The 14,595-nt window shown below is 30.9% G+C and overlaps 1 protein-coding gene across 1 annotated transcript in view; it reads left to right on the top strand.

Moving 5' to 3' along the window:
- The window catches only part of LOC149486676 (extracellular serine/threonine protein CG31145), a 69,791-nt gene that overhangs the window by 13,658 nt on the left and 41,538 nt on the right, over positions 1-14,595 (top strand). Inside the window, exon 2 of the mRNA XM_089698350.1 lies at positions 13,698-13,730. The gene's annotated coding sequence lies outside the window, so the exon portion shown is untranslated. The remainder of the gene's footprint in view (positions 1-13,697; positions 13,731-14,595) is intronic.

Genomic DNA, 14,595 nt, shown 5'->3' with positions numbered 1-14,595 from the left:
AAGAATTTCTTCGTGGTACTTATTTATTGGCGTTAGACGAGATTGGCTGCTACGTGAAAATCGGAGATATAACACTAAAGAAATATGAAGCGAATGGAAATGATATTATATACCCAAGTTTACCAAAAATTATATTACCAAATTTGATGAACTCCCAGACCGACAGGAAGCCTGTTAACCTGAAGGGTGCAAATTTAACTGACATAAATATGCTTAGGCATTTAATTGAAAATAGTGAAAATAGTGAAAACCAGTTTAATAGTACAGTGAATAGTGCCGTCGGAGTGATTAACATTATAACTTTTGTATTAATCGTAATTATAATTGTAATCGTCATAGTTATTAAGTCTAAATTAAGAAAAATATGTATTCAAGAAAACCCTTCAGATTTTCTTGAAACTGAGGATGGAGGAGTTATATCGGGGCCACCCGCAGTACATGCGAGCGATGTCATATTTGTTAACGCAGCAAACTATGGCCACCCTGCATCGCCTTAATGCATACATATTGTATTTCTTCAAACGCTGCATTTTTGTTTAGAGATAAGTTTATTAGTTTAAGTATTATTTTAATTCATTCTGAATGTAGAAAGCACTGATTAAAGACGTGTAAATTAAATCCTGTGTTTTTAAAAATCGTCCTTCGGTCCGTCGAAATTTGAGTAGATATGTCCATACTCCATAATAATAAAAAGTTTCAATACATGTACTGTTATTAAAGTAGTTTTAAAATAGATCATACAATTTTTCCGCATTTATGATAAGGTATTTTAAAAATAATAATAACAATCAAGTATATAATCAAACAGTGATTATTTCAATAGAACTGGGACATATTCACATGAATTGTTACACGCTTATTACCCATATATAAAATACAATACTTATACCTACAGCATTAATGCCGGAAAAAACAGACTACGTAGTTACAAATCAATGCCTACAGCCGGCTGTTTGTCAGTCGGAACACGGGGTCATTTGGAGACAATTGATACATCGAGACGCCGTAAATGCTCCTCCGTTCAGTTAACATATCGCGGGATCAGATGAATGTGTTATCTGTTGCGAGAAACGATTTATGGCTATGTTCGTTTTACTTTTTTATAGCCGAATTAATCTTGTATAGGTTCACCTTTAATATAGTCTAAAATGTAGCGTATCATTTGTCACTGAAAGTGTTTTGTGGTACTTTCTGACAAATAAAACAAATGTAAATATTGAACTTGTAATTATTAGAACAGCTTGTAGAATAAAAATTATTATTCGTGTTCAATGGCATTACAAACATTGTAACCAACAGTATTGATGAAAAATATTATTGATTGGCTAATGTATATTATGTACCTTATACCTTTACGTGTAATATAAGATGCAATCTGCTTTAAATAATCACAATCAGAATGTAGATAGGATAAATTTAGTGGTTTATTAATTAACATGAAATACCTAGTAGATACTGAATACTGTTCAGTGGTATTTTGAGAAACATCATAATAAGTCAAACTTCCTCTATTTTGATTTTTGACTCTACCTGTCTCATATTGATATAATTTGATTATTTCTATACATTTATCACGCGTTAATTTAATATTCATCAACCATGACTAAACCTAAACACCAGTTAATAAACTCTTTCAAAACATATTTAAGACGTATTAATACATGCATGATAATATATTCTCAATATTTTGAATGTACCTATGTAGATTTTGATGCAAATTGTTCAAATGCGAGGACTCTTAGGCTCTTTATAACGTGCAATTCTAAGTTAGTTTTGTACATTTACCTACATACCTATACCTGCAGTTTTATATACTTAGCCCATTACGCAAACCTCTTTTAAAAACAATTTTGAAAATATACATAAGTCACTAGATACTAATTGCTTATGAATATGAACGCAGTCAAAATTCACTACTTAACCTTACTCGGTAAATTAAAAACCTAAATTAATTATTTGCTAAAAGAAACATATAAAATTATCCGAGGCCGTATGTTAATTATATGAATCACAGTTGTAAAAGTATTCTCGGAATTAATCTATGCACTAGCGTAACAGAAATTGATTGCCGATTTAATGGTTGAATAAGCAAGAATATTAGTTGGGTTTTAAAACGATTAATCTGATTTTCTTTAAGAAGCTATAATTAGAAATATTATAATCATTCACGTCTAATAATAATAAAAAGTAAAAACGATAGCGTAGGTAGGTATATTCCAGAGTCCAAGGAAAAAAAATGTTGGGTAAATCCGAGATGCAATCATCTACGCATTGATGCAATAATCATCGGAACAATTTAAACCAAGGATAATTCTAATTTATCGAAGAAATTCTTCATTCATCTCAGGATCTCAGTTATACACAAAATATTGTATATCTATAGATACCCGGTGACATGGTGGACCTGAATAACTGTATTACAGAATCTCATTACGTAAAGGTATATAAAGGTCAGCGTTCACTCACAGTATCGATATCTCGAACCGGGAGTATTGCGTACATTTTGCATAATCCCGTCCCGCTGACTCAAATGTCGGGTACATTGTACGATATGACATTTTAAACATGCCCTTATTGGTTCCGTCTCATACGCGATTATGGAACAGGATTTATATTACCTATATCAGAAAAATATATATCTAATAACAAATTAAAAATGGAATTAAAACTGAAAGCTCTGTTTTCGGCAAACTATTCAAATATTTCTGCTGAACAATACACAAAAGAAAAAAAATAATAGCATAAGTACATTTAACAACTTGTTAGAGTGGGTTTCACTTTTATACCAATACTCTTCATTAGAGACTGCATTTGATTCGGTTAATTGTTTTAAAATAAGTAATTTGTTACACTTAATGTAGCCAATTTATTGCATTACGATTATACGTTTTTACTTTTTATCCAAGCGTATCGGTATATTTAACTTTTGTTGGAACACTGAAGACTCATTATGAACTCACGGTCATAATAATATTCATTGTCATGTTAAGTAATAATTGTCTTCCAACGAAATAGAACAACAATCAACAAAAAACGTAAATAAGTATTATTTAAATAGGGAGCAGAGGTTAATGATATCTTACCCAAGTTGGGATACAAATTGCGAATAACGAATTATTTTAGTACATACCTAATCAATTAAACTGATTTAACAATGATTGATCGCTATTTTGAAAATAACATTTGTGGACAAGATTCCGAGCGGTTACGAATTGTGATGTATGAGATAAGATAAATAATGTTTTACTACATAAAAACGATGTTTATTCTCTTTGAGCACGTTCCAACAAACTATAACGCTTTAATCATCAGACCTTGAATATTGTACATTTACTTCGTTCAAAATAGACAACCACAATAAAAATTATAAAACTCTGTTAACAATATCTACTAGATAATCATCGGATAAGTTTGCGTGATTATTATGGTACGTTTACACGCTTGCCAAGCCTTGGCAAGCATCGACAATCGCAAGCATGTAAAAAGGGCGTTTGGCTTGGCTTGCGTGGGCTTGTGCCTGCTTGCTTCCGATCCAGTCGAGTGTCGGTTTTTTTACGCAGATCAAAGGGCGTTTGCGGTAAGCGCTTGCGATGCATTTACATGTTGGTCCGCGTTTAGTAGCCATCGTGATCTCGCGGCGAGTACACGCTTGCTTAATTTTACAAAAAATAAATAAAAAATGAGTTGCTGGTCGAATGAGGAGAGTCTTTCGTTTCTGGAACATTACCAAGTGGAACCATGCATCTGGAATCCGAAAGATGCAAATCATAAAGATAAGAAGAAACAAGCAGATGCATGGATTCGTCTTTCTGAACTTACTGGAAGGCCAGTAAAGGTAATAAAAAATAAAAAAGAGATATTGATGACTACTTTTCGCAAACACTTGAAAAAAAAACGTGAACGTGCGTTCTGGCGCAGGCATGTTCCTACGATACATTTATAATTATTATTTTGATAGTCTGCTTAGCAAGGTGTAACTTATGTTTAAAAGCGTTGGTTTCAAATAAAAGTACGTTAAACCAAATGCAATAGCCGTCACAAATTCGGTGTCCGCCATGCTTGGATGTATATTGCAGACTGACGCATACACAAGCGTATAAACGCCTTTCAAACGCCAAACGAGATTTGTGGAGGCTTGGGACTGTTTGTAGTTTGCCAAGGCTTGGCAAGCGTGTAAACGTACCTTTAACAGTATTAGGGCAAATGTATTACATTATAATTAGTAGTAAAAACTAAATATTAACAATTTTTATCCACATAAGTATTTGCATGTAAGTAAAAAAGTTAAGTACACTTAACAACATAAACGATAAAATTTAATACTTAACAACAGCTACAGTCACGTTCGCTATAAAATTCTTTTACACATTAACATCGAGTTAAATAAAACAGTGACATTTTGAATTTTCTATGAGGAATACAGATGCAAATCTAACAAATTGGAAACTATAAGTACTTTCGCTCTTAGAAAATTCAGGCATATATTTAGTTTTAATACATATAGGTACCTAAATATGAATCGTAAGTAGAAAATGTCGAAAGCGAAGGTTCAAGTGTCGTTATTTACGAGTAATGTTACATACATTACCAATACGAATGTCGGACTGCGGACACTCAAAATTATGAAAGAGTAAGTTAACTTGTTCTAGAACGAACAATGATCTGTTTTACATTCACCAATCCTTATTTGTTCTTAAGTGAAATGAAGTAATAATGTTATTCCGCCGATAATAATGAATTAATTGTTTTCAAACATTTAAACCAACGCAAGTACTAAAATTATTACAAATTCATTGAAAAACCTCAAAAGAAAGTGAGGAAAATATGTAATCCGGCGTGAATGAAGCACAAATTTCGCTGTTAGCGTAATTCAGGTAAGCAATTACACGCGGTTTATTCGCTTTGCTCCGATGACACAGTAGTCAGTTTACGCGTATTTTAATACGCAGGGTTAGCAATAAAACTGCTATAAAATGATAATTAAGAAACAACTTACATGATAAATTTCAAATTACGTTGTTACACAATTTTATGATTTTATAGGCAAACCACTATAAAATAGCTATATGTAATATGCCGACCTAATTTTAACCAAATACGTTTATAATATTATGTACTTATTTCCAAGAAAAGATTAGCAAAAAAATCTTAAGTTTCTTCAAATTTTTCATATTCCATATTATATTGGAAAAATAATCTTTGCTTTTTAAAGAGGGTATTCTAATTGTTTGCGATAATTGAATGCGTGATCTTTCATAATGCAGATTGACACCGAACTGAAGTGTATTTAAAAATAATTTGGAAAATCCAAAAGTGCACGCCTCATTTTTTTTTTAAATAAATATTTATTAATTATTATTTTTGTTTATTTAATAACAATTAAACCACATCGAATCAGACCCTGAAAAATGAAAGGGTTCTATTCCTGAGCATACTCAAGCGTAAGAGAAAAAAAAAGACTCGATTAGTAAAGTATTTCGGTCGCTATCGTGTTAACAAGAAAAAGGATCCGCACATACAGACACACGGACGTCCAAGACAGAACTTTTTTAAACTGTTTTTTAACTAGTTTAAATAACAAAAATGACATCAAAAATATCATGAACGTTAAAAATAGTGTTTTTTCTTAATATGTGTGTGTATGTATTATCTTACAAGTGCAATGTATGATACATAAAGACATTTTAAGTTTGAAAAATCAGATGTTTTGCGCGAAGTGACAGTAGTACCCACCTCAACGCTTCGCTTATGAGGCGTGCAATACGAGATTACAGTCAGAGTGCTTATTAAAAGTTCTTTTTATGATCATTTTGCGAAAAGAACAATAGTTTTGGCAACAGGTGACAACCTTACAATGGTCGCGACTCGCGCTGCAAGCCGCTTTGGTGCGAACTTGTCTAACAACTTTCGCTGCTCGTCCCAATATTGCAAGTGAACTATTGCGTAATTGAATCATCGTTTAGTATTCTACCCGTTTTAAGGTTTTAGAACCTAATAATCACCATTTCAGTATGAACTTTGCTCTAATCACTGCTTGAACCCACTTTATATGTACGTCGTTTGCAAAGTCACAGAAAAATAACTAGTAGCTTGGCAAAGTTATGTTGAAAATGTAAGCAATTTTTATAGCTGACGGCATGATTTATTATATATTATAAATATAATATTTAGTATAATGTTAATGATATCGGTATTGTCGAGACAAGTGAAGTAATGCGAAACAATTTGATTTGCCAAGTTTGGTTATTATTGACTATCATAAGTTATTTCTGGATAAATATAGTCAATACGCTATAAAATATAATTATATATTGGGTTAAAAATTAAAATTAACAAATACATTGTTCCTTATAATAATTTATAGCACACATTAATCAAGCATTGTTTTGATAGATATTATTTGATAGTTAAACTTAATTTTTCGGTTTCGTTACAGCTGGTGAAAAGCTGCATTTAGGTATTAATTTTGAAATTTTATTAATTTAAAGTCAATCATTCGGGCAATTTTAAGTATACACTATTGACTATACGTATTATAATATTATGGTCCTTGAGTCTGCTTATTATAATTACAACAGATACCGTATATTAATTGACCCGTTCTTTCACTTTCAGCCTTAAATGGCCTTGTAGGTACATACTGTATCTCATATAGGTAATATTTAAGCAAACATTTTTTACAAAGAATTCAAAGTCCAACGAACGTAATCAAAAATAGTTCGTTTACGATTTGACTTTAAGTGCGTCCGTTTCGAAATGCAATTTCAGCGATAAAAATCTTATTTTACTTATAAACTCCACGTGCTGTTTGGGCAATAAAAAATCCACGAAATAAAAAAAAATATTTGTCGTGTCCTTGGTTACGTTAAAAGTAGAGTTTACCGCGGTAAACTTTGACCTTATTTGAATATTTTATACAATAATTCACATATTATAATTTCAAACCTTACATTTTTATTCCAGACCTGTTTAATAAACGAAGACATTAATTAAATACTATTCGTTTATAATTCCCTGTTGAAAATCATTTATTGCTTAAACAATGCCAATATTAATAATAGCTAACGCCATCGAATGCTTATTATAAATAGACAAAACCAGGTGTAGGTACTAAAACAATTAATATACTTAGAATTTAATAAATCTGTGCTGCAAACCTGGCAAGATCTAGATACAATTATTCTGCGTCTGTCTTGTTTTCATAACTTCTATCTTAAACTTATGCGATTGTATACTTTGTAATAAATTATTCCATTTAATTAATATCCACGAAGAGCTGTAGCAGCATGAAAAAGTGCAAAATTGTGAATAATAAAACTATTTCCAAATGTGAAATGGTACATATATACTAGCGTATGATTTATTATAATGTCGAAACAAAGCTAGATACATTGCGTTAATGGTAGACTTAAGAAACTTCGTAAATAACTGTCACCTTAAAATGTAAGTTATGTTTATAAGTGTCGTCATTCAAGATGATTCAGTATTTGATCACAAGTTCTAAGTGCACACTTCTGTAGGATTCGAATATTTGTGGAATAACGTCATATATCCACCCACATATCGTTTAAGTAGCAATATTTTAATAACAGTGATAAGATGAGGAATCTGCTTGAATCTGATGAGGAATAGTAGATAAAGAATATAATTTGGAAAATCCAAAAGTGCACGCCTCATAATTTTTTTTTAATAAATATTTATGAATTATTATTTTTGTTTATTTAATAACAATTAAACCACATCGAATCAGACCCTGAAAAATGAAAGGGTTCTATTCCTGAGCATACTCAAGCGTAAGAGAAAAAAAAAGACTCGATTAGTAAAGTATTTCGGTCGCTATCGTGTTAACAAGAAAAAGGATCCGCACATACAGACACACGGACGTCCAAGACAGAACTTTTTTAAACTGTTTTTTAACTAGTTTAAATAACAAAAAACCGGCCAAGTGCGAGTCGGGCTCGCGCACAAAGGGTTCCGTAGCAGCAAATATAATAAATTACAGTTAAATCAACCTATCTCAAAAACTATAAGAGATACTTTGATCAAACCAAAAATCGTTGAAAGAGTTAATTAGCATGCATCACCTCTATTTTTTTTAGAATTTTATACCCCGTAGTTATAAAAATAGAGGGGGGGGGACATACTTTTTACGACTTTGAGAGCTGATATCTCAAAAACCGTTCACTTTAAGAAAAATGTTTTTTAGAAAACTTTATATCATTTTAAAAGACCTTTCCATTGATACCCCACACGGGTATGTACATCGAAAAAAAAAATTTCATCCCTCAGTTACATGTATGGGGGGCCCCACCCCCAATTCTTTTTTTTACTATTTAGTGTCATATTTTTGTAGCGGTTCATACAACACATATTCCCATCAAATTTCATCACTGTAGTACTTATAGTTTCCGAGTAAATCGGCTGTGACAGACGGACAGACGGACAGACGGACAGACGGACATGACGAAACTATAAGGGTTCCGTTTTTGCCATTTTGGCTACGGAACCCTAAAAATGACATCAAAAATATCATGAACGTTAAAAATAGTGTTTTTTCTTAATATGTGTGTGTATGTATTATCTTACAAGTGCAATGTATGATACATAAAGACATTTTAAGTTTGAAAAATCAGATGTTTTGCGCGAAGTGACAGTAGTACCCACCTCAACGCTTCGCTTATGAGGCGTGCAATAGTTAGTTAAATAAAAAAAAACATTTTTTCTGTGATATAGAAATCATTATTTAACTAATCTAACTTTTCCTTGTACGAATTCTACAAATTCCTTCGAAATATAATTTTTAATTTTATAATTTATATTTTTACAATAATATTAGATCGTAAAATATCATAATATAATGTAGGTATGTTTGTCACATAATGTTCGATCGAATGACTAAGAGGTAAAATGTTCTACAGGTAGTACCTATGATATAAATGGAAACCATACCTATCATACAACCACATACAACATTGAGTTCTAGAAATGTCTTATTTAAGTTTTTAGATAGTATTGACATCTATAGAAGTTTCTCTTCTCTATAGAAATGCTTCAAATTAGATCAAGTCCCATATAGCTGAGGAGAGCTGTGGGAAGAGGTAAATAAAATTTTCAACAAAATTAATTAAATGAAGGTAGTATTAAAATTAGTTATTTTATTTTTATTATTAAGCAGCACATCACCGAGTGTTTTTGTAATGCCTATCAATTAATTATGATATCCATCGAAGTAAACAAACCAAGTCTACGGATAGAACACGTAGACATAGTGAACACGTGAAAAATAGGAATGCAATTTTCCAGCAACAACCTTGCGCCAGGGCCAGCGACACTGTTCTCTTTATAGCTCGGGAGATGCGTGGGCGCGAGATCTTTCTTTAAACAAGATTTGCTCAAAACAACGCGCGTAGCGGCTCGTTTTACACCACCCTTTAGTTTTACAATTTTCAGTAAACATGACGTTCGTGAGTGTTTCGTAATATATTCAGTGTAGCCTGTTTGATTGTGTGTGAAAGTGATGCGGTATTTACAGTTTTGTTTAGTGATATTGTACAGGTAAGTGGTTTGATGTCGTGTTGTAATCATATTTAATGTATTTCTTTGAAAACGCGAAAATTGTTTATTCAGCACTTCTTATCCCCTAATAAAAGTCACTTCTTACCATGTCCTGTATCTGTGGAATTTCGGCCTGTTTGCGATAGAGTTGTTTATTTATCTTCCAGTCAAATTACTAGTAAAATACCATACGACATTCTCAATTCTCATGCGAACAGTATTGTCCGAACCGCACCTTAATGTACATACCTACCTAGTGTCATTAACATGGCTCCTTTCTGTACAGTTCTTACAAAACTTGTGTTGTAAATTCACATAAATAATGTTTATGTCGCACTTTAAATGATCGCGCTTTATATGTTACCTTCCCGTTTATTATGATTGAAGCTTTACTGAGTAGATTTAACGATAATCGTAAATTAAGGTATTTGGCCGTTTTAGCTTCATTATACGACTAAAGAATAATAATATATGTATCAATTTTTATAACGATGAGGACGAGGAAACAGAGATAGAGAAAATTAAGCATTCGTTTTATTTTTATTTTATATCTTATTTTTATATTCCTATCAAGAATATAGGTACATAATCATTGTAGGCTTAGTATATAGACATCAATAAATAAAAATTATAATAAATATTTCGCGTATATTCAAGAGAAAAATTATAAAAAAAAAACAATAGAAAAACGTGATAGCATAGTGTCGTTAGTTAAAATTAACATTATCGTGATAGAGAAGAATGTGAGTTATGAGATTATGATGCTGATTGGATGACAGATGCGGGTCGCCACTTAAACCTGTCTCCGACCTTGGGTGTCGGACCGCGGTACGTTATGTAAATACAATTACGATTTTGTATGCGTCAATACAATTTTTTATATATTTGAGACATGCATTGCGTTATTATAATTTGTAATCATTGTATGTAAACATATTTTACATTGTATTTGAGTAATAGGATGCACATTGTCAATTTTTTTCATTGTTTTGTCCGATATCTACGTATAATTTAGTTAAATTTTATTTTAATATATATCTCATAGTATATTCCTAATCTCAAGTATACTTTTTAATCTCAAGTTAATTTTTTTCGTAATTACAAAACATTTACGTCTTTTTTACATTTAAGTAAATTATTTTAGAAATTTCAAACATCAAATTGATCACTGTTTTAATACACCTATTTATTTCAAAGTTATTGTTATTCTAATCACAACATTGGAAAACATAATATATCTACGTGTGTTGTTTATGAATGCAAAACCACAAATAATTAATTATTATAATAAGGCATACATAATACATATTCAGCTCCGAGAATAGCACCTCGCAAATTTATTCACATTAAATGCAATAAATAATATTAAGATAAGTGAATTAAAATGCAAGGATGTGTGCAGCATCACTTTTATTTACGTTGTTCGTCACACTTCTTTATAAATTACCTCACTGATAAGCGCGACGTAGTTTACGTTAAATAAGCTTCATTCATCTCGTTGCAATTTTTTGTTCTATGCTGAATTGTATACAAACAATACGAGTAGTAACAACAGATTTATTTTCAGCTTATAAATTATACCTAATATATTCCTAAACAAATGTAAATAGGATAAAACTCTATGAAGTTTATAACCGCCCATATTCATTTGAGTATTAATTTAAATAATACTACTATAACTAGAGTATTTCATAAAACTTTAAGTACAAGCCTAATGAATTATTTTGGTTTTGGTGTTTGAGAAGGCTGTATAGCGAACCCAAATTGACCACGCCCAATAGAGAGATCCGCCCCTTACCCCATTTATTCGACTAGAGAAATACACTAATATAAAAACCGAATTTCACAATCTTTGCTTGTATCAATACCACAAACAAATAGTTTCCTGTTCACTTATACTTCTAAAATTATGTTATAATCTCACATGTACATTGTATAATATCATTATCTAATTTAATAACAAGCCTAAAAAACAATTTATAAAATAAATAATCAATTCGCAATTCTTGCCTCATATTTTCGCTCTTCATTTTTAATGAGTTCACTTTTCCAGAGAAACACAAACATAAAAAAAATGTGAAGACATTTTCGTGCCCCGCAACATTCAATTTAACAACTCGTTTGAGGCAATCTCCATAATTACCGATGAAAAGTAAGCGATACCCTTTTTATTGGTGGCGTATTTTATTTCTCTAGTGTATTTAGGCATTCGTCAATTAGGAGAATTGTCGGTATCTGTTAGTGAGCCAAGTTTCTGTTTGATTTGACGTTTTTACTCTAATGACGCCCGCCCACAGCCTAATGGATGATGGCTCCTCATTTATTGACATTTCAACGCAAGCTATTATATTCACTTGTATTGATAAATTAATAATGCGTTTAGAGATGAAATAATCGAGGTATTGAGAATATTATATTGTGTTTTGCATATAAATAGCTACTAAAGTTTATTCGAACTTTACTCAAATACAGCGCAGTGACCTTTGATATTATAATATTCGCTTCCTGTTGCTTATTATATGGATACTCTGATCGCAACCTCTGACTTTTACGGAGGACCTGTTGCGATTTCACCCTTCGATTAAAATTAATTATCTTCGTCATATACATATCATATTGTGTTCCGTGCTACCAAAATGAGTATGTAATTACTAAAAGCCTTTTTACTAATTACTTAATTTTCCACTATAAATTTCAACGCTAAGTTTACCTAGGTAACTAAATGACTTTAAAGTGATGTATTTCAGAATAGTAGTAGAATAAATTGAATTAATTAATTAATGGCATAGTTACGTTAGTAAACAAAAATATTGCGAATGTATTAAACAAAGGTAAATGTCAAGTGATATCGATATCTTGGCCATTATTGTCATATTAATTGCCAAGTCATTGATCCCTTCGCGTTCCACTTTCAAATCGTTTAGCTTAATTACATAGACCTAATGTCGCTCTGCAAATGTCATCATAAACTCGTAATTAATCTGTTTTCAGATGTCGAGCGTAATTTTTTTATATTTGTTTTCTTTTGTGGCATATACAAATTATAACTTTTTTAATGTTGGAATTGTATTAAATAATAATGATTATTAAAACATTGAACGCCTATAATTTGCGAAAAACACGTGGCGCTGTAAAATAAATAAACAATTTTGCGTTTATTTTATCTATGCAGTCCCAAGAATTCATACTGACATTTTGTATCTGCACCATTTTCCCGCTCATTTGGAAAATAATCGTGGATGCAACAATTACAATAATAAATACCTTTTCGTATAGTTCGTTAGTTGATTGTAGGTATAGTTTTATTTACGAAGGAAAAATTAGGTAAGTTCATAGTTATAACCGTGAAAATCGGTAAAAGTTACCAATGCGTAACTATGCCTCTCTCCTAAGTAATGAAGCGGAATGAAATTCGTCTTTTTGATAAAATGTACTTGAAAATTAATTCCCTTAAAATGATATTGGAACCATAACTAAATATTGGTTTATTAGTATCCGTTCTATAGCTTTGCAATTGATTACTGCTTTTAAGGTAATTACTTAGAATATAAGAGCGTTATTGTTAGCGCAAACAATAAATGTTATAAATAGGATTGTTGGATTACTATTTATATAATACTAATGTTGCGCAACTGTGGAGTAAATATTGGTTCGAACATTATGGAGTACTTGTTGTTTGTTTTTTTTGTTTATATGATTAAGCTTTAAAATAATAACAGGTATTCGTATTGCATATAAAAAAGGAAGTACATGTACATAGTTATCAAAGAATCTTCAAAGAATACAGTATCCAGCTTATTCACTTCACTTTTTTTACTTTTTTATATTTCAATGTTTCATGAGTAATGAGAGACTATATCACAGATAATATTATATTACATGATATTACAATGCATTATAGCACGTGAAATATAAAAATATACTGCTGTACTGAAGGCTACAATAACGCAAACAGTGATAATAATCAGTAATCATCCCACAATTATTTAATTGTACCATACCTACCACATAGGCTATAAAATTAATGTATGCCTAATTTATAAGGTTATGTTTATTCCTAATTGACATCATGTTCCATCGCTTATATTATTAATAACTCGAATAATTTTAACAATTAAGATTTACATTGTATTTTTTTTCAGGAACCTGTTATCAGCAACCTGCTTCTGTTTTAGGTATGTATCTGTACATATTCCTTTTCTATATAAGTATTTTATGTTTCCAGTTCGATTGTCGGTTGTTTTGCTTAGGTACCTACCTACTCTTCAGTGAATGATGTATAATATTATATTACTATATGTGGTAATGAGCTGTTTCATAACCATGTATAGAAATTATAATGTATTATAGTTTTGATAAGAACATATAGGATATTTTTTACAAAACATTATTGAATAACATAAAATGTTATGTAATTATGGCTACGTTAGTGTACCTACCTACACACATCGACAAAACACAAATTGCAATACTATTTCATATTTAAATGTCAAGTCATTAATGTAAGTTCTTTTACTTGTGAGGTCTAGAAAGCTAAACATTACACGTATGAGTGCGCTTGCGCTGTTTTGCTATTATATTGTTCTCTGTAGCCATCGGATTGTGTCGACATTAATTTTAGGCAATCATACAATTTCATGGTACAAATATGTTGACAAAATTGTTCTATCTTGATGTGTTTTACAATTATAATGATATTATGTACATGATACCTTGATTAAAATTCAAAAAGTATTTAAGTGTGTTATCAATAAATATTTATATTTTATAAGCAGTAATATATGTCCTCGTCATATTACTATTGATATTATTAAATATATACGTAACATAGTTTTGACTTCTGCCATTTACTTTAATTGACCTCATTGACATAACGAATGGTGTTAGCGACTAATTGTAGGTATCAGAACTAGAAACTAGAAAGGTTTTAGCTAGCTTCTAGGTATATATTCAAATGATATTCAACGATTATCTATCTGTCCTTACAAAAAAGTAGGTCAGAGATTATATTTTAAATGTCTTCTTATTCATTTCTTTTGC

The sequence above is a fragment of the Colias philodice genome, chromosome 8, assembly GCF_061535455.1.
Source record: "Colias philodice isolate Cphi_HAF_F1 chromosome 8, ilColPhil1 Martin Lab GWU primary, whole genome shotgun sequence".
Classification (NCBI taxonomy): domain Eukaryota; kingdom Metazoa; phylum Arthropoda; class Insecta; order Lepidoptera; family Pieridae; genus Colias; species Colias philodice.
This window is presented reverse-complemented; position numbering and strand designations above follow the sequence as displayed.